An 18,218-nucleotide genomic window follows, 5' to 3' on the forward strand; every position below is an offset into this window, starting at 1 on the left:
TCACTGCCAAACCCTAGAGGGTTCCCAACAGCACATGTGGAACATGCACAAGCTGTTACTGAGTTCCAGGTGGCCTGGATATTCAAATCAGCAGGGTCAACACCCATCAGCACCAGCACCTTCATCGAAGGGATGGTCATTTGCTCCACCTGGTCATCGCCCATCAGCTCCAACATCACAGTCTCTGGGTTATGCCAGTCTATGGGTTTTGCCAGGTCCCCAGCCAACAGCTCCAGTCCTGCAGTCCCAGCAAATCTTTTCAAGGCACTGATTAAGCTTTTTACCTGTTCCCTCAATCCGTGCTACAGTGAGGTGTGATAAGCTAGCCCTGAGTCTGCAGCTTTCACAACATAAGGCTATGGAGCGCCACTGAACTTTGCAATGCATTGTGGGGTCTTGGCAAGACAAAGGCTTTACAAAAGGTTGTGGCAGCCATGCCTTGGAGGTATGAAGCTTAGGAAAAAGAGTTAGCGGACCACAAGAAACTCGCACGCACAGGCTAGTGTGCCGAAATAGCTCAGCTGGGAGAGCGTTAGACTGAAGATCTAAAGGTCCCTGGTTCGATCCCGGGTTTCGGCAATTGGTTCCTTTGGATGTCCGGCTACCCCTTCGGGGTAAGAGTTACCGGACCCCAAGAAATTTCACTCAATCTGTGCTAGAGTGGGGTGTGATAAGCTAGCCCTAGGTCTGCAGCTTCAGCAATGTTATGCCATGTTTTTGCAGTGCCTTTGGATCTTGCTGTTCTGAACAAGACCCACTTCTTAAGCCCATTTGTTAAGGTAAGTATGCTGCAGAGCTACATTTTAAAAAACCTAGGATTTTCTTAGCATGGTTGGGCTACATTTTCGGCATGACGAGGTGGCCGAGAGGTTAAGGCGATGGATTGCTAATCCATTGTGCTCTGCACGCATGGGTTCAAATCCCATCCTCGTCGCTGACCTCCTCTTTACCTCAACACCTTCATTGTTGCTGGCTGTATGCGTTCTGCTTGGTCTGTGATAGAATGCGTTGTGAATATCTAGCCACGTCTGTGGTGCAGGTAGCATGGCCGAGCGGTCTAAGGCGCTGGATTAAGGCTCCAGTCTCTTCGGGGGCGTGGGTTCAAATCCCACTGCTGCCAGCAAACCTTTTCATGGCCCCGTTTAAGCTTCCTACCTGTTCCCTCAATCCGTGCTACAGTGGGGTGTGATAAGCTGGCCCTGAGTCTGCAGCTTTCACAACATTAGGCTATGGAGCGCCACTGAACTTTGCAATGCATTGTGGGGTCTTGGCAAGACAAAGGCTTTACAAAAGCTTGTGGCAGCCATGCCTTGGAGGTATGAAGCTTAGGAAAAAGAGTTACCGGACCATAAGAAACTTTTCATGGCACCGATTAAGCTTCCTACCTGTTCCCTCAATCCGTGCTAGAGTGGGGTGTGATAAAGCTAGCTTTGGGTCTGCAGCTTTCGCAACTTTAGGCAGTATTTCCCTGCTGGTTGGACACAGATGCCTGTTAGTTTGCATGATCTCCACCAACATAAGGCTATGGAGCACCAATGAACTTTGCAATGCACTGTGGCTTTGGATTTTGGTGCTCTGAACAAGACCTTTCTAAAGCCCATTTGGTAAAGTAAGTATGCCGCAGAGCTACGTTTAAAAAAACCCTATGATTTTCGTAGCGTGCATTGTCTGCACGATGAGGTGGTCGAGATTTCAAACAATTCCTAACATAGGTCCTAACAAGTCCTAACACATTTCAAACAATTCCTAAGCTAGGTCCTAACAATTCTGAACGGCAAGAACTAACAGTTCTGAACGGAGCAAAACAGTCATTGGCCAAAGCAGGGGGTTGGGGCGGGACAAAACAGTCATTGGCCGAAGCAGGGGGTTGCTCTGTACGAGACGGTGTATAAGTGTAATTATATCAATATGACAGGATGTAACTACAATCGCACCTTTATATTATTATATCTTAACTGAATTTTTATTTGAAAATTGGCAAACTTTGCATGTTTGTGAAAACAAAAATAAAAAATTTAGTATGTGAATGTCATTTTCTGAATTTGCAACTGAACTACAAGTTTATTGTACTGAGAAAATCATATAGTTATTTACTTTTTTTAAAAATAAATAAATAAATTGTATGCAATTGTTTTATTGTACAATGGATTTGTTTTGCCAGGCTGATTGCCCGGCAAAAGAGAATTGACTGGGACATTTTGCTGCAAGGTGTGGAGCTTCCCCAGTAGATCAGTGTGGCAAAGCCTTCACTGCCAAACCCTAGAGGGTTCCCAACAGCACATGTGGAACATGCACAAGCTGTTACTGAGTTCCAGGTGGCCTGGATATTCAAATCAGCAGGGTCAACACCCATCAGCACCAGCACCTTCATCGAAGGGATGGTCATTTGCTCCACCTGGTCATCGCCCATCAGCTCCAACATCACAGTCTCTGGGTTATGCCAGTCTATGGGTTTTGCCAGGTCCCCAGCCAACAGCTCCAGTCCTGCAGTCCCAGCAAATCTTTTCAAGGCACTGATTAAGCTTTTTACCTGTTCCCTCAATCCGTGCTACAGTGAGGTGTGATAAGCTAGCCCTGAGTCTGCAGCTTTCACAACATAAGGCTATGGAGCGCCACTGAACTTTGCAATGCATTGTGGGGTCTTGGCAAGACAAAGGCTTTACAAAAGGTTGTGGCAGCCATGCCTTGGAGGTATGAAGCTTAGGAAAAAGAGTTAGCGGACCACAAGAAACTCGCACGCACAGGCTAGTGTGCCGAAATAGCTCAGCTGGGAGAGCGTTAGACTGAAGATCTAAAGGTCCCTGGTTCGATCCCGGGTTTCGGCAATTGGTTCCTTTGGATGTCCGGCTACCCCTTCGGGGTAAGAGTTACCGGACCCCAAGAAATTTCACTCAATCTGTGCTAGAGTGGGGTGTGATAAGCTAGCCCTAGGTCTGCAGCTTCAGCAATGTTATGCCATGTTTTTGCAGTGCCTTTGGATCTTGCTGTTCTGAACAAGACCCACTTCTTAAGCCCATTTGTTAAGGTAAGTATGCTGCAGAGCTACATTTTAAAAAACCTAGGATTTTCTTAGCATGGTTGGGCTGCATTTTCGGCATGACGAGGTGGCCGAGAGGTTAAGGCGATGGATTGCTAATCCATTGTGCTCTGCACGCATGGGTTCAAATCCCATCCTCGTCGCTGACCTCCTCTTTACCTCAACACCTTCATTGTTGCTGGCTGTATGCGTTCTGCTTGGTCTGTGATAGAATGCGTTGTGAATATCTAGCCACGTCTGTGGTGCAGGTAGCATGGCCGAGCGGTCTAAGGCGCTGGATTAAGGCTCCAGTCTCTTCGGGGGCGTGGGTTCAAATCCCACTGCTGCCAGCAAACCTTTTCATGGCCCCGTTTAAGCTTCCTACCTGTTCCCTCAATCCGTGCTACAGTGGGGTGTGATAAGCTGGCCCTGAGTCTGCAGCTTTCACAACATTAGGCTATGGAGCGCCACTGAACTTTGCAATGCATTGTGGGGTCTTGGCAAGACAAAGGCTTTACAAAAGCTTGTGGCAGCCATGCCTTGGAGGTATGAAGCTTAGGAAAAAGAGTTACCGGACCATAAGAAACTTTTCATGGCACCGATTAAGCTTCCTACCTGTTCCCTCAATCCGTGCTAGAGTGGGGTGTGATAAAGCTAGCTTTGGGTCTGCAGCTTTCGCAACTTTAGGCAGTATTTCCCTGCTGGTTGGACACAGATGCCTGTTAGTTTGCATGATCTCCACCAACATAAGGCTATGGAGCACCAATGAACTTTGCAATGCACTGTGGCTTTGGATTTTGGTGCTCTGAACAAGACCTTTCTAAAGCCCATTTGGTAAAGTAAGTATGCCGCAGAGCTACGTTTAAAAAAACCCTATGATTTTCGTAGCGTGCATTGTCTGCACGATGAGGTGGTCGAGATTTCAAACAATTCCTAACATAGGTCCTAACAAGTCCTAACACATTTCAAACAATTCCTAAGCTAGGTCCTAACAATTCTGAACGGCAAGAACTAACAGTTCTGAACGGAGCAAAACAGTCATTGGCCAAAGCAGGGGGTTGGGGCGGGACAAAACAGTCATTGGCCGAAGCAGGGGGTTGCTCTGTACGAGACGGTGTATAAGTGTAATTATATCAATATGACAGGATGTAACTACAATCGCACCTTTATATTATTATATCTTAACTGAATTTTTATTTGAAAATTGGCAAACTTTGCATGTTTGTGAAAACAAAAATAAAAAATTTAGTATGTGAATGTCATTTTCTGAATTTGCAACTGAACTACAAGTTTATTGTACTGAGAAAATCATATAGTTATTTACTTTTTTTAAAAAATAAATAAATAAATTGTATGCAATTGTTTTATTGTACAATGGATTTGTTTTGCCAGGCTGATTGCCCGGCAAAAGAGAATTGACTGGGACATTTTGCTGCAAGGTGTGGAGCTTCCCCAGTAGATCAGTGTGGCAAAGCCTTCACTGCCAAACCCTAGAGGGTTCCCAACAGCACATGTGGAACATGCACAAGCTGTTACTGAGTTCCAGGTGGCCTGGATATTCAAATCAGCAGGGTCAACACCCATCAGCACCAGCACCTTCATCGAAGGGATGGTCATTTGCTCCACCTGGTCATCGCCCATCAGCTCCAACATCACAGTCTCTGGGTTATGCCAGTCTATGGGTTTTGCCAGGTCCCCAGCCAACAGCTCCAGTCCTGCAGTCCCAGCAAATCTTTTCAAGGCACTGATTAAGCTTTTTACCTGTTCCCTCAATCCGTGCTACAGTGAGGTGTGATAAGCTAGCCCTGAGTCTGCAGCTTTCACAACATAAGGCTATGGAGCGCCACTGAACTTTGCAATGCATTGTGGGGTCTTGGCAAGACAAAGGCTTTACAAAAGGTTGTGGCAGCCATGCCTTGGAGGTATGAAGCTTAGGAAAAAGAGTTAGCGGACCACAAGAAACTCGCACGCACAGGCTAGTGTGCCGAAATAGCTCAGCTGGGAGAGCGTTAGACTGAAGATCTAAAGGTCCCTGGTTCGATCCCGGGTTTCGGCAATTGGTTCCTTTGGATGTCCGGCTACCCCTTCGGGGTAAGAGTTACCGGACCCCAAGAAATTTCACTCAATCTGTGCTAGAGTGGGGTGTGATAAGCTAGCCCTAGGTCTGCAGCTTCAGCAATGTTATGCCATGTTTTTGCAGTGCCTTTGGATCTTGCTGTTCTGAACAAGACCCACTTCTTAAGCCCATTTGTTAAGGTAAGTATGCTGCAGAGCTACATTTTAAAAAACCTAGGATTTTCTTAGCATGGTTGGGCTACATTTTCGGCATGACGAGGTGGCCGAGAGGTTAAGGCGATGGATTGCTAATCCATTGTGCTCTGCACGCATGGGTTCAAATCCCATCCTCGTCGCTGACCTCCTCTTTACCTCAACACCTTCATTGTTGCTGGCTGTATGCGTTCTGCTTGGTCTGTGATAGAATGCGTTGTGAATATCTAGCCACGTCTGTGGTGCAGGTAGCATGGCCGAGCGGTCTAAGGCGCTGGATTAAGGCTCCAGTCTCTTCGGGGGCGTGGGTTCAAATCCCACTGCTGCCAGCAAACCTTTTCATGGCCCCGTTTAAGCTTCCTACCTGTTCCCTCAATCCGTGCTACAGTGGGGTGTGATAAGCTGGCCCTGAGTCTGCAGCTTTCTCAAATTAAGGCTATGGAGCGCCACTGAACTTTGCAATGCATTGTGGGGTCTTGGCAAGACAAAGGCTTTACAAAAGCTTGTGGCAGCCATGCCTTGGAGGTATGAAGCTTAGGAAAAAGAGTTACCGGACCATAAGAAACTTTTCATGGCACCGATTAAGCTTCCTACCTGTTCCCTCAATCCGTGCTAGAGTGGGGTGTGATAAAGCTAGCTTTGGGTCTGCAGCTTTCGCAACTTTAGGCAGTATTTCCCTGCTGGTTGGACACAGATGCCTGTTAGTTTGCATGATCTCCACCAACATAAGGCTATGGAGCACCAATGAACTTTGCAATGCACTGTGGCTTTGGATTTTGATGCTCTGAACAAGACCTTTCTAAAGCCCATTTGGTAAAGTAAGTATGCCGCAGAGCTACGTTTAAAAAAACCCTATGATTTTCGTAGCGTGCATTGTCTGCACGATGAGGTGGTCGAGATTTCAAACAATTCCTAACATAGGTCCTAACAAGTCCTAACACATTTCAAACAATTCCTAAGCTAGGTCCTAACAATTCTGAACGGCAAGAACTAACAGTTCTGAACGGAGCAAAACAGTCATTGGCCAAAGCAGGGGGTTGGGGCGGGACAAAACAGTCATTGGCCGAAGCAGGGGGTTGCTCTGTACGAGACGGTGTATAAGTGTAATTATATCAATATGACAGGATGTAACTACAATCGCACCTTTATATTATTATATCTTAACTGAATTTTTATTTGAAAATTGGCAAACTTTGCATGTTTGTGAAAACAAAAATAAAAAATTTAGTATGTGAATGTCATTTTCTGAATTTGCAACTGAACTACAAGTTTATTGTACTGAGAAAATCATATAGTTATTTACTTTTTTTTTAAAATAAATAAATAAATTGTATGCAATTGTTTTATTGTACAATGGATTTGTTTTGCCAGGCTGATTGCCCGGCAAAAGAGAATTGACTGGGACATTTTGCTGCAAGGTGTGGAGCTTCCCCAGTAGATCAGTGTGGCAAAGCCTTCACTGCCAAACCCTAGAGGGTTCCCAACAGCACATGTGGAACATGCACAAGCTGTTACTGAGTTCCAGGTGGCCTGGATATTCAAATCAGCAGGGTCAACACCCATCAGCACCAGCACCTTCATCGAAGGGATGGTCATTTGCTCCACCTGGTCATCGCCCATCAGCTCCAACATCACAGTCTCTGGGTTATGCCAGTCTATGGGTTTTGCCAGGTCCCCAGCCAACAGCTCCAGTCCTGCAGTCCCAGCAAATCTTTTCAAGGCACTGATTAAGCTTTTTACCTGTTCCCTCAATCCGTGCTACAGTGAGGTGTGATAAGCTAGCCCTGAGTCTGCAGCTTTCACAACATAAGGCTATGGAGCGCCACTGAACTTTGCAATGCATTGTGGGGTCTTGGCAAGACAAAGGCTTTACAAAAGCTTGTGGCAGCCATGCCTTGGAGGTATGAAGCTTAGGAAAAAGAGTTAGCGGACCACAAGAAACTCGCACGCACAGGCTAGTGTGCCGAAATAGCTCAGCTGGGAGAGCGTTAGACTGAAGATCTAAAGGTCCCTGGTTCGATCCCGGGTTTCGGCAATTGGTTCCTTTGGATGTCCGGCTACCCCTTCGGGGTAAGAGTTACCGGACCCCAAGAAATTTCACTCAATCTGTGCTAGAGTGGGGTGTGATAAGCTAGCCCTAGGTCTGCAGCTTCAGCAATGTTATGCCATGTTTTTGCAGTGCCTTTGGATCTTGCTGTTCTGAACAAGACCCACTTCTTAAGCCCATTTGTTAAGGTAAGTATGCTGCAGAGCTACATTTTAAAAAACCTAGGATTTTCTTAGCATGGTTGGGCTACATTTTCGGCATGACGAGGTGGCCGAGAGGTTAAGGCGATGGATTGCTAATCCATTGTGCTCTGCACGCATGGGTTCAAATCCCATCCTCGTCGCTGACCTCCTCTTTACCTCAACACCTTCATTGTTGCTGGCTGTATGCGTTCTGCTTGGTCTGTGATAGAATGCGTTGTGAATATCTAGCCACGTCTGTGGTGCAGGTAGCATGGCCGAGCGGTCTAAGGCGCTGGATTAAGGCTCCAGTCTCTTCGGGGGCGTGGGTTCAAATCCCACTGCTGCCAGCAAACCTTTTCATGGCCCCGTTTAAGCTTCCTACCTGTTCCCTCAATCCGTGCTACAGTGGGGTGTGATAAGCTGGCCCTGAGTCTGCAGCTTTCACAACATTAGGCTATGGAGCGCCACTGAACTTTGCAATGCATTGTGGGGTCTTGGCAAGACAAAGGCTTTACAAAAGCTTGTGGCAGCCATGCCTTGGAGGTATGAAGCTTAGGAAAAAGAGTTACCGGACCATAAGAAACTTTTCGTGCTAGAGTGGGGTGTGATAAAGCTAGCTTTGGGTCTGCAGCTTTCGCAACTTTAGGCAGTATTTCCCTGCTGGTTGGACACAGATGCCTGTTAGTTTGCATGATCTCCACCAACATAAGGCTATGGAGCACCAATGAACTTTGCAATGCACTGTGGCTTTGGATTTTGGTGCTCTGAACAAGACCTTTCTAAAGCCCATTTGGTAAAGTAAGTATGCCGCAGAGCTACGTTTAAAAAAACCCTATGATTTTCGTAGCGTGCATTGTCTGCACGATGAGGTGGTCGAGATTTCAAACAATTCCTAACATAGGTCCTAACAAGTCCTAACACATTTCAAACAATTCCTAAGCTAGGTCCTAACAATTCTGAACGGCAAGAACTAACAGTTCTGAACGGAGCAAAACAGTCATTGGCCAAAGCAGGGGGTTGGGGCGGGACAAAACAGTCATTGGCCGAAGCAGGGGGTTGCTCTGTACGAGACGGTGTATAAGTGTAATTATATCAATATGACAGGATGTAACTACAATCGCACCTTTATATTATTATATCTTAACTGAATTTTTATTTGAAAATTGGCAAACTTTGCATGTTTGTGAAAACAAAAATAAAAAATTTAGTATGTGAATGTCATTTTCTGAATTTGCAACTGAACTACAAGTTTATTGTACTGAGAAAATCATATAGTTATTTACTTTTTTTTAAAATAAATAAATAAATTGTATGCAATTGTTTTATTGTACAATGGATTTGTTTTGCCAGGCTGATTGCCCGGCAAAAGAGAATTGACTGGGACATTTTGCTGCAAGGTGTGGAGCTTCCCCAGTAGATCAGTGTGGCAAAGCCTTCACTGCCAAACCCTAGAGGGTTCCCAACAGCACATGTGGAACATGCACAAGCTGTTACTGAGTTCCAGGTGGCCTGGATATTCAAATCAGCAGGGTCAACACCCATCAGCACCAGCACCTTCATCGAAGGGATGGTCATTTGCTCCACCTGGTCATCGCCCATCAGCTCCAACATCACAGTCTCTGGGTTATGCCAGTCTATGGGTTTTGCCAGGTCCCCAGCCAACAGCTCCAGTCCTGCAGTCCCAGCAAATCTTTTCAAGGCACTGATTAAGCTTTTTACCTGTTCCCTCAATCCGTGCTACAGTGAGGTGTGATAAGCTAGCCCTGAGTCTGCAGCTTTCACAACATAAGGCTATGGAGCGCCACTGAACTTTGCAATGCATTGTGGGGTCTTGGCAAGACAAAGGCTTTACAAAAGGTTGTGGCAGCCATGCCTTGGAGGTATGAAGCTTAGGAAAAAGAGTTAGCGGACCACAAGAAACTCGCACGCACAGGCTAGTGTGCCGAAATAGCTCAGCTGGGAGAGCGTTAGACTGAAGATCTAAAGGTCCCTGGTTCGATCCCGGGTTTCGGCAATTGGTTCCTTTGGATGTCCGGCTACCCCTTCGGGGTAAGAGTTACCGGACCCCAAGAAATTTCACTCAATCTGTGCTAGAGTGGGGTGTGATAAGCTAGCCCTAGGTCTGCAGCTTCAGCAATGTTATGCCATGTTTTTGCAGTGCCTTTGGATCTTGCTGTTCTGAACAAGACCCACTTCTTAAGCCCATTTGTTAAGGTAAGTATGCTGCAGAGCTACATTTTAAAAAACCTAGGATTTTCTTAGCATGGTTGGGCTACATTTTCGGCATGACGAGGTGGCCGAGAGGTTAAGGCGATGGATTGCTAATCCATTGTGCTCTGCACGCATGGGTTCAAATCCCATCCTCGTCGCTGACCTCCTCTTTACCTCAACACCTTCATTGTTGCTGGCTGTATGCGTTCTGCTTGGTCTGTGATAGAATGCGTTGTGAATATCTAGCCACGTCTGTGGTGCAGGTAGCATGGCCGAGCGGTCTAAGGCGCTGGATTAAGGCTCCAGTCTCTTCGGGGGCGTGGGTTCAAATCCCACTGCTGCCAGCAAACCTTTTCATGGCCCCGTTTAAGCTTCCTACCTGTTCCCTCAATCCTGTGCTACAGTGGGGTGTGATAAGCTGGCCCTGAGTCTGCAGCTTTCACAACATTAGGCTATGGAGCGCCACTGAACTTTGCAATGCATTGTGGGGTCTTGGCAAGACAAAGGCTTTACAAAAGCTTGTGGCAGCCATGCCTTGGAGGTATGAAGCTTAGGAAAAAGAGTTACCGGACCATAAGAAACTTTTCATGGCACCGATTAAGCTTCCTACCTGTTCCCTCAATCCGTGCTAGAGTGGGGTGTGATAAAGCTAGCTTTGGGTCTGCAGCTTTCGCAACTTTAGGCAGTATTTCCCTGCTGGTTGGACACAGATGCCTGTTAGTTTGCATGATCTCCACCAACATAAGGCTATGGAGCACCAATGAACTTTGCAATGCACTGTGGCTTTGGATTTTGGTGCTCTGAACAAGACCTTTCTAAAGCCCATTTGGTAAAGTAAGTATGCCGCAGAGCTACGTTTAAAAAAACCCTATGATTTTCGTAGCGTGCATTGTCTGCACGATGAGGTGGTCGAGATTTCAAACAATTCCTAACATAGGTCCTAACAAGTCCTAACACATTTCAAACAATTCCTAAGCTAGGTCCTAACAATTCTGAACGGCAAGAACTAACAGTTCTGAACGGAGCAAAACAGTCATTGGCCAAAGCAGGGGGTTGGGGCGGGACAAAACAGTCATTGGCCGAAGCAGGGGGTTGCTCTGTACGAGACGGTGTATAAGTGTAATTATATCAATATGACAGGATGTAACTACAATCGCACCTTTATATTATTATATCTTAACTGAATTTTTATTTGAAAATTGGCAAACTTTGCATGTTTGTGAAAACAAAAATAAAAAATTTAGTATGTGAATGTCATTTTCTGAATTTGCAACTGAACTACAAGTTTATTGTACTGAGAAAATCATATAGTTATTTACTTTTTTTAAAAAATAAATAAATAAATTGTATGCAATTGTTTTATTGTACAATGGATTTGTTTTGCCAGGCTGATTGCCCGGCAAAAGAGAATTGACTGGGACATTTTGCTGCAAGGTGTGGAGCTTCCCCAGTAGATCAGTGTGGCAAAGCCTTCACTGCCAAACCCTAGAGGGTTCCCAACAGCACATGTGGAACATGCACAAGCTGTTACTGAGTTCCAGGTGGCCTGGATATTCAAATCAGCAGGGTCAACACCCATCAGCACCAGCACCTTCATCGAAGGGATGGTCATTTGCTCCACCTGGTCATCGCCCATCAGCTCCAACATCACAGTCTCTGGGTTATGCCAGTCTATGGGTTTTGCCAGGTCCCCAGCCAACAGCTGCAGTCCCAGCAAATCTTTTCAAGGCACTGATTAAGCTTTTTACCTGTTCCCTCAATCCGTGCTACAGTGAGGTGTGATAAGCTAGCCCTGAGTCTGCAGCTTTCACAACATAAGGCTATGGAGCGCCACTGAACTTTGCAATGTATTGTGGGGTCTTGGCAAGACAAAGGCTTTACAAAAGCTTGTGGCAGCCATGCCTTGGAGGTATGAAGCTTAGGAAAAAGAGTTAGCGGACCACAAGAAACTCGCACGCACAGGCTAGTGTGCCGAAATAGCTCAGTTGGGAGAGCGTTAGACTGAAGATCTAAAGGTCCCTGGTTCGATCCCGGGTTTCGGCAATTGGTTCCTTTGGATGTCCGGCCATGCCTTCGGGGTAAGAGTTACCGGACCCCAAGAAATTTCACTCAATCTGTGCTAGAGTGGGGTGTGATAAGCTAGCCCTAGGTCTGCAGCTTCAGCAATGTTATGCCATGTTTTTGCAGTGCCTTTGGATCTTGCTGTTCTGAACAAGACCCACTTCTTAAGCCCATTTGTTAAGGTAAGTATGCTGCAGAGCTACATTTTAAAAAACCTAGGATTTTCTTAGCATGGTTGGGCTGCATTTTCGGCATGACGAGGTGGCCGAGAGGTTAAGGCGATGGATTGCTAATCCATTGTGCTCTGCACGCATGGGTTCAAATCCCATCCTCGTCGCTGACCTCCTCTTTACCTCAACACCTTCATTGTTGCTGGCTGTATGCGTTCTGCTTGGTCTGTGATAGAATGCGTTGTGAATATCTAGCCACGTCTGTGGTGCAGGTAGCATGGCCGAGCGGTCTAAGGCGCTGGATTAAGGCTCCAGTCTCTTCGGGGGCGTGGGTTCAAATCCCACTGCTGCCAGCAAACCTTTTCATGGCCCCGTTTAAGCTTCCTACCTGTTCCCTCAATCCGTGCTACAGTGGGGTGTGATAAGCTGGCCCTGAGTCTGCAGCTTTCACAACATAAGGCTATGGAGCGCCACTGAACTTTGCAATGCATTGTGGGGTCTTGGCAAGACAAAGGCTTTACAAAAGCTTGTGGCAGCCATGCCTTGGAGGTATGAAGCTTAGGAAAAAGAGTTACCGGACCATAAGAAACTTTTCATGGCACCGATTAAGCTTCCTACCTGTTCCCTCAATCCGTGCTAGAGTGGGGTGTGATAAAGCTAGCTTTGGGTCTGCAGCTTTCGCAACTTTAGGCAGTATTTCCCTGCTGGTTGGACACAGATGCCTGTTAGTTTGCATGATCTCCACCAACATAAGGCTATGGAGCACCAATGAACTTTGCAATGCACTGTGGCTTTGGATTTTGGTGCTCTGAACAAGACCTTTCTAAAGCCCATTTGGTAAAGTAAGTATGCCGCAGAGCTACGTTTAAAAAAACCCTATGATTTTCGTAGCGTGCATTGTCTGCACGATGAGGTGGTCGAGATTTCAAACAATTCCTAACATAGGTCCTAACAAGTCCTAACACATTTCAAACAATTCCTAAGCTAGGTCCTAACAATTCTGAACGGCAAGAACTAACAGTTCTGAACGGAGCAAAACAGTCATTGGCCAAAGCAGGGGGTTGGGGCGGGACAAAACAGTCATTGGCCGAAGCAGGGGGTTGCTCTGTACGAGACGGTGTATAAGTGTAATTATATCAATATGACAGGATGTAACTACAATCGCACCTTTATATTATTATATCTTAACTGAATTTTTATTTGAAAATTGGCAAACTTTGCATGTTTGTGAAAACAAAAATAAAAAATTTAGTATGTGAATGTCATTTTCTGAATTTGCAACTGAACTACAAGTTTATTGTACTGAGAAAATCATATAGTTATTTACTTTTTTTAAAAATAAATAAATAAATTGTATGCAATTGTTTTATTGTACAATGGATTTGTTTTGCCAGGCTGATTGCCCGGCAAAAGAGAATTGACTGGGACATTTTGCTGCAAGGTGTGGAGCTTCCCCAGTAGATCAGTGTGGCAAAGCCTTCACTGCCAAACCCTAGAGGGTTCCCAACAGCACATGTGGAACATGCACAAGCTGTTACTGAGTTCCAGGTGGCCTGGATATTCAAATCAGCAGGGTCAACACCCATCAGCACCAGCACCTTCATCGAAGGGATGGTCATTTGCTCCACCTGGTCATCGCCCATCAGCTCCAACATCACAGTCTCTGGGTTATGCCAGTCTATGGGTTTTGCCAGGTCCCCAGCCAACAGCTCCAGTCCTGCAGTCCCAGCAAATCTTTTCAAGGCACTGATTAAGCTTTTTACCTGTTCCCTCAATCCATGCTACAGTGAGGTGTGATAAGATAGCCCTGAGTCTGCAGCTTTCACAACATAAGGCTATGGAGCGCCACTGAACTTTGCAATGTATTGTGGGGTCTTGGCAAGACAAAGGCTTTACAAAAGCTTGTGGCAGCCATGCCTTGGAGGTATGAAGCTTAGGAAAAAGAGTTACCGGACCATAAGAAACTTTTCATGGCACCGATTAAGCTTCCTACCTGTTCCCTCAATCCGTGCTAGAGTGGGGTGTGATAAAGCTAGCTTTGGGTCTGCAGCTTTCGCAACTTTAGGCAGTATTTCCCTGCTGGTTGGACACAGATGCCTGTTAGTTTGCATGATCTCCACCAACATAAGGCTATGGAGCACCAATGAACTTTGCAATGCACTGTGGCTTTGGATTTTGATGCTCTGAACAAGACCTTTCTAAAGCCCATTTGGTAAAGTAAGTATGCCGCAGAGCTACGTTTAAAAAAACCCTATGATTTTCGTAGCGTGCATTGTCTGCACGATGAGGTGGTCGAGATTTCAAACAATTCCTAACATAGGTCCTAACAAGTCCTAACACATTTCAAACAATTCCTAAGCTAGGTCCTAACAATTCTGAACGGCAAGAACTAACAGTTCTGAACGGAGCAAAACAGTCATTGGCCAAAGCAGGGGGTTGGGGCGGGACAAAAAAGTCATTGGCCGAAGCAGGGGGTTGCTCTGTACGAGACGGTGTATAAGTGTAATTATATCAATATGACAGGATATAACTACAATCGCACCTTTATATTATTATATCTTAACTGAATTTTTATTTGAAAATTGGCAAACTTTGCATGTTTGTGAAAACAAAAATAAAAAATTTAGTATGTGAATGTCATTTTCATGTGAATGGGACATTTTGCTGCAAGGTGTGGAGCTTCCCCAGTAGATCAGTGTGGCAAAGCCTTCACTGCCAAACCCTAGAGGGTTCCCAACAGCACATGTGGAACATGCACAAGCTGTTACTGAGTTCCAGGTGGCCTGGATATTCAAATCAGCAGGGTCAACACCCATCAGCACCAGCACCTTCATCGAAGGGATGGTCATTTGCTCCACCTGGTCATCGCCCATCAGCTCCAACATCACAGTCTCTGGGTTATGCCAGTCTATGGGTTTTGCCAGGTCCCCAGCCAACAGCTCCAGTCCTGCAGTCCCAGCAAATCTTTTCAAGGCACTGATTAAGCTTTTTACCTGTTCCCTCAATCCATGCTACAGTGAGGTGTGATAAGCTAGCCCTGAGTCTGCAGCTTTCACAACATAAGGCTATGGAGCGCCACTGAACTTTGCAATGTATTGTGGGGTCTTGGCAAGACAAAGGCTTTACAAAAGCTTGTGGCAGCCATGCCTTGGAGGTATGAAGCTTAGGAAAAAGAGTTAGCGGACCACAAGAAACTCGCACGCACAGGCTAGTGTGCCGAAATAGCTCAGTTGGGAGAGCGTTAGACTGAAGATCTAAAGGTCCCTGGTTCGATCCCGGGTTTCGGCAATTGGTTCCTTTGGATGTCCGGCCATGCCTTCGGGGTAAGAGTTACCGGACCCCAAGAAATTTCACTCAATCTGTGCTAGAGTGGGGTGTGATAAGCTAGCCCTAGGTCTGCAGCTTCAGCAATGTTATGCCATGTTTTTGCAGTGCCTTTGTATCTTGCTGTTCTGAACAAGACCCACTTCTTAAGCCCATTTGTTAAGGTAAGTATGCTGCAGAGCTACATTTTAAAAAACCTAGGATTTTCTTAGCATGGTTGGGCTACATTTTCGGCATGACGAGGTGGCCGAGAGGTTAAGGCGATGGATTGCTAATCCATCGTGCTCTGCACGCATGGGTTCAAATCCCATCCTCGTCGCTGACCTCCTCTTTACCTCAACACCTTCATTGTTGCTGGCTGTATGCGTTCTGCTTGGTCTGTGATAGAATGCGTTGTGAATATCTAGCCACGTCTGTGGTGCAGGTAGCATGGCCGAGCGGTCTAAGGCGCTGGATTAAGGCTCCAGTCTCTTCGGGGGCGTGGGTTCAAATCCCACTGCTGCCAGCAAACCTTTTCATGGCCCCGTTTAAGCTTCCTACCTGTTCCCTCAATCTGTGCTACAGTGGGGTGTGATAAGCTGGCCCTGAGTCTGCAGCTTTCACAACATTAGGCTATGGAGCGCCACTGAACTTTGCAATGCATTGTGGGGTCTTGGCAAGACAAAGGCTTTACAAAAGCTTGTGGCAGCCATGCCTTGGAGGTATGAAGCTTAGGAAAAAGAGTTACCGGACCATAAGAAACTTTTCATGGCACCGATTAAGCTTCCTACCTGTTCCCTCAATCCGTGCTAGAGTGGGGTGTGATAAAGCTAGCTTTGGGTCTGCAGCTTTCGCAACTTTAGGCAGTATTTCCCTGCTGGTTGGACACAGATGCCTGTTAGTTTGCATGATCTCCACCAACATAAGGCTATGGAGCACCAATGAACTTTGCAATGCACTGTGGCTTTGGATTTTGGTGCTCTGAACAAGACCTTTCTAAAGCCCATTTGGTAAAGTAAGTATGCCGCAGAGCTACGTTTAAAAAAACCCTATGATTTTCGTAGCGTGCATTGTCTGCACGATGAGGTGGTCGAGATTTCAAACAATTCCTAACATAGGTCCTAACAAGTCCTAACACATTTCAAACAATTCCTAAGCTAGGTCCTAACAATTCTGAACGGCAAGAACTAACAGTTCTGAACGGAGCAAAACAGTCATTGGCCAAAGCAGGGGGTTGGGGCGGGACAAAACAGTCATTGGCCGAAGCAGGGGGTTGCTCTGTACGAGACGGTGTATAAGTGTAATTATATCAATATGACAGGATGTAACTACAATCGCACCTTTATATTATTATATCTTAACTGAATTTTTATTTGAAAATTGGCAAACTTTGCATGTTTGTGAAAACAAAAATAAAAAATTTAGTATGTGAATGTCATTTTCTGAATTTGCAACTGAACTACAAGTTTATTGTACTGAGAAAATCATATAGTTATTTACTTTTTTTAAAAAATAAATAAATAAATTGTATGCAATTGTTTTATTGTACAATGGATTTGTTTTGCCAGGCTGATTGCCCGGCAAAAGAGAATTGACTGGGACATTTTGCTGCAAGGTGTGGAGCTTCCCCAGTAGATCAGTGTGGCAAAGCCTTCACTGCCAAACCCTAGAGGGTTCCCAACAGCACATGTGGAACATGCACAAGCTGTTACTGAGTTCCAGGTGGCCTGGATATTCAAATCAGCAGGGTCAACACCCATCAGCACCAGCACCTTCATCGAAGGGATGGTCATTTGCTCCACCTGGTCATCGCCCATCAGCTCCAACATCACAGTCTCTGGGTTATGCCAGTCTATGGGTTTTGCCAGGTCCCCAGCCAACAGCTCCAGTCCTGCAGTCCCAGCAAATCTTTTCAAGGCACTGATTAAGCTTTTTACCCGTTCCCTCAATCCATGCTACAGTGAGGTGTGATAAGATAGCCCTGAGTCTGCAGCTTTCACAACATAAGGCTATGGAGCGCCACTGAACTTTGCAATGTATTGTGGGGTCTTGGCAAGACAAAGGCTTTACAAAAGCTTGTGGCAGCCATGCCTTGGAGGTATGAAGCTTAGGAAAAAGAGTTAGCGGACCACAAGAAACTCGCACGCACAGGCTAGTGTGCCGAAATAGCTCAGTTGGGAGAGCGTTAGACTGAAGATCTAAAGGTCCCTGGTTCGATCCCGGGTTTCGGCAATTGGTTCCTTTGGATGTCCGGCCATGCCTTCGGGGTAAGAGTTACCGGACCCCAAGAAATTTCACTCAATCTGTGCTAGAGTGGGGTGTGATAAGCTAGCCCTAGGTCTGCAGCTTCAGCAATGTTATGCCATGTTTTTGCAGTGCCTTTGGATCTTGCTGTTCTGAACAAGACCCACTTCTTAAGCCCATTTGTTAAAGTAAGTATGCTGCAGAGCTACATTTTAAAAAACCTAGGATTTTCTTAGCATGGTTGGGCTACATTTTCGGCATGACGAGGTGGCCGAGAGGTTAAGGCGATGGATTGCTAATCCATTGTGCTCTGCACGCATGGGTTCAAATCCCATCCTCGTCGCTGACCTCCTCTTTACCTCAACACCTTCATTGTTGCTGGCTGTATGCGTTCTGCTTGGTCTGTGATAGAATGCGTTGTGAATATCTAGCCACGTCTGTGGTGCAGGTAGCATGGCCGAGCGGTCTAAGGTGCTGGATTAAGGCTCCAGTCTCTTCGGGGGCGTGGGTTCAAATCCCACTGCTGCCAGCAAACCTTTTCATGGCCCCGTTTAAGCTTCCTACCTGTTCCCTCAATCCGTGCTACAGTGGGGTGTGATAAGCTGGCCCTGAGTCTGCAGCTTTCACAACATTAGGCTATGGAGCGCCACTGAACTTTGCAATGCATTGTGGGGTCTTGGCAAGACAAAGGCTTTACAAAAGGTTGTGGCAGCCAT

The 18,218-nt window shown here is 46.1% G+C and overlaps 24 non-coding genes across 24 annotated transcripts; all 24 read left to right on the top strand.

Annotated features, from left to right (window-relative positions):
* The first annotated feature begins 506 nt into the window (after positions 1-506).
* trnaf-gaa lies at positions 507-579 on the top strand. Its single transcript has one exon. It is a non-coding gene; the product is annotated as a tRNA-Phe (tRNA).
* Positions 580-852: 273 nt separating this feature from the next.
* Positions 853-934, top strand: trnas-gcu. The gene has a single exon. It is a non-coding gene; the product is annotated as a tRNA-Ser (tRNA).
* Positions 935-1,038: 104 nt separating this feature from the next.
* trnal-aag lies at positions 1,039-1,120 on the top strand. The gene has a single exon. It is a non-coding gene; the product is annotated as a tRNA-Leu (tRNA).
* Positions 1,121-2,752: 1,632 nt separating this feature from the next.
* On the top strand, positions 2,753-2,825 carry trnaf-gaa. Its single transcript has one exon. It is a non-coding gene; the product is annotated as a tRNA-Phe (tRNA).
* Positions 2,826-3,098: 273 nt separating this feature from the next.
* Positions 3,099-3,180, top strand: trnas-gcu. Its single transcript has one exon. It is a non-coding gene; the product is annotated as a tRNA-Ser (tRNA).
* A 104-nt stretch (positions 3,181-3,284) lies between these two features.
* Positions 3,285-3,366, top strand: trnal-aag. The gene has a single exon. It is a non-coding gene; the product is annotated as a tRNA-Leu (tRNA).
* Positions 3,367-4,999: 1,633 nt separating this feature from the next.
* Positions 5,000-5,072, top strand: trnaf-gaa. Its single transcript has one exon. It is a non-coding gene; the product is annotated as a tRNA-Phe (tRNA).
* A 273-nt stretch (positions 5,073-5,345) lies between these two features.
* Positions 5,346-5,427, top strand: trnas-gcu. The gene has a single exon. It is a non-coding gene; the product is annotated as a tRNA-Ser (tRNA).
* Positions 5,428-5,531: 104 nt separating this feature from the next.
* On the top strand, positions 5,532-5,613 carry trnal-aag. The gene has a single exon. It is a non-coding gene; the product is annotated as a tRNA-Leu (tRNA).
* Positions 5,614-7,246: 1,633 nt separating this feature from the next.
* trnaf-gaa lies at positions 7,247-7,319 on the top strand. Its single transcript has one exon. It is a non-coding gene; the product is annotated as a tRNA-Phe (tRNA).
* A 273-nt stretch (positions 7,320-7,592) lies between these two features.
* On the top strand, positions 7,593-7,674 carry trnas-gcu. Its single transcript has one exon. It is a non-coding gene; the product is annotated as a tRNA-Ser (tRNA).
* Positions 7,675-7,778: 104 nt separating this feature from the next.
* Positions 7,779-7,860, top strand: trnal-aag. Its single transcript has one exon. It is a non-coding gene; the product is annotated as a tRNA-Leu (tRNA).
* A 1,594-nt stretch (positions 7,861-9,454) lies between these two features.
* Positions 9,455-9,527, top strand: trnaf-gaa. Its single transcript has one exon. It is a non-coding gene; the product is annotated as a tRNA-Phe (tRNA).
* Positions 9,528-9,800: 273 nt separating this feature from the next.
* Positions 9,801-9,882, top strand: trnas-gcu. Its single transcript has one exon. It is a non-coding gene; the product is annotated as a tRNA-Ser (tRNA).
* A 104-nt stretch (positions 9,883-9,986) lies between these two features.
* trnal-aag lies at positions 9,987-10,068 on the top strand. The gene has a single exon. It is a non-coding gene; the product is annotated as a tRNA-Leu (tRNA).
* Positions 10,069-11,694: 1,626 nt separating this feature from the next.
* trnaf-gaa lies at positions 11,695-11,767 on the top strand. Its single transcript has one exon. It is a non-coding gene; the product is annotated as a tRNA-Phe (tRNA).
* Positions 11,768-12,040: 273 nt separating this feature from the next.
* trnas-gcu lies at positions 12,041-12,122 on the top strand. Its single transcript has one exon. It is a non-coding gene; the product is annotated as a tRNA-Ser (tRNA).
* A 104-nt stretch (positions 12,123-12,226) lies between these two features.
* On the top strand, positions 12,227-12,308 carry trnal-aag. Its single transcript has one exon. It is a non-coding gene; the product is annotated as a tRNA-Leu (tRNA).
* Positions 12,309-15,170: 2,862 nt separating this feature from the next.
* Positions 15,171-15,243, top strand: trnaf-gaa. The gene has a single exon. It is a non-coding gene; the product is annotated as a tRNA-Phe (tRNA).
* A 273-nt stretch (positions 15,244-15,516) lies between these two features.
* Positions 15,517-15,598, top strand: trnas-gcu. Its single transcript has one exon. It is a non-coding gene; the product is annotated as a tRNA-Ser (tRNA).
* A 104-nt stretch (positions 15,599-15,702) lies between these two features.
* On the top strand, positions 15,703-15,784 carry trnal-aag. The gene has a single exon. It is a non-coding gene; the product is annotated as a tRNA-Leu (tRNA).
* Positions 15,785-17,417: 1,633 nt separating this feature from the next.
* trnaf-gaa lies at positions 17,418-17,490 on the top strand. The gene has a single exon. It is a non-coding gene; the product is annotated as a tRNA-Phe (tRNA).
* A 273-nt stretch (positions 17,491-17,763) lies between these two features.
* Positions 17,764-17,845, top strand: trnas-gcu. Its single transcript has one exon. It is a non-coding gene; the product is annotated as a tRNA-Ser (tRNA).
* A 104-nt stretch (positions 17,846-17,949) lies between these two features.
* Positions 17,950-18,031, top strand: trnal-uaa. The gene has a single exon. It is a non-coding gene; the product is annotated as a tRNA-Leu (tRNA).
* Positions 18,032-18,218: the final 187 nt, after the last annotated feature.

Source organism: Tachysurus fulvidraco, chromosome 10 (genome assembly GCF_022655615.1).
Source record: "Tachysurus fulvidraco isolate hzauxx_2018 chromosome 10, HZAU_PFXX_2.0, whole genome shotgun sequence".
Taxonomy (NCBI): domain Eukaryota; kingdom Metazoa; phylum Chordata; class Actinopteri; order Siluriformes; family Bagridae; genus Tachysurus; species Tachysurus fulvidraco.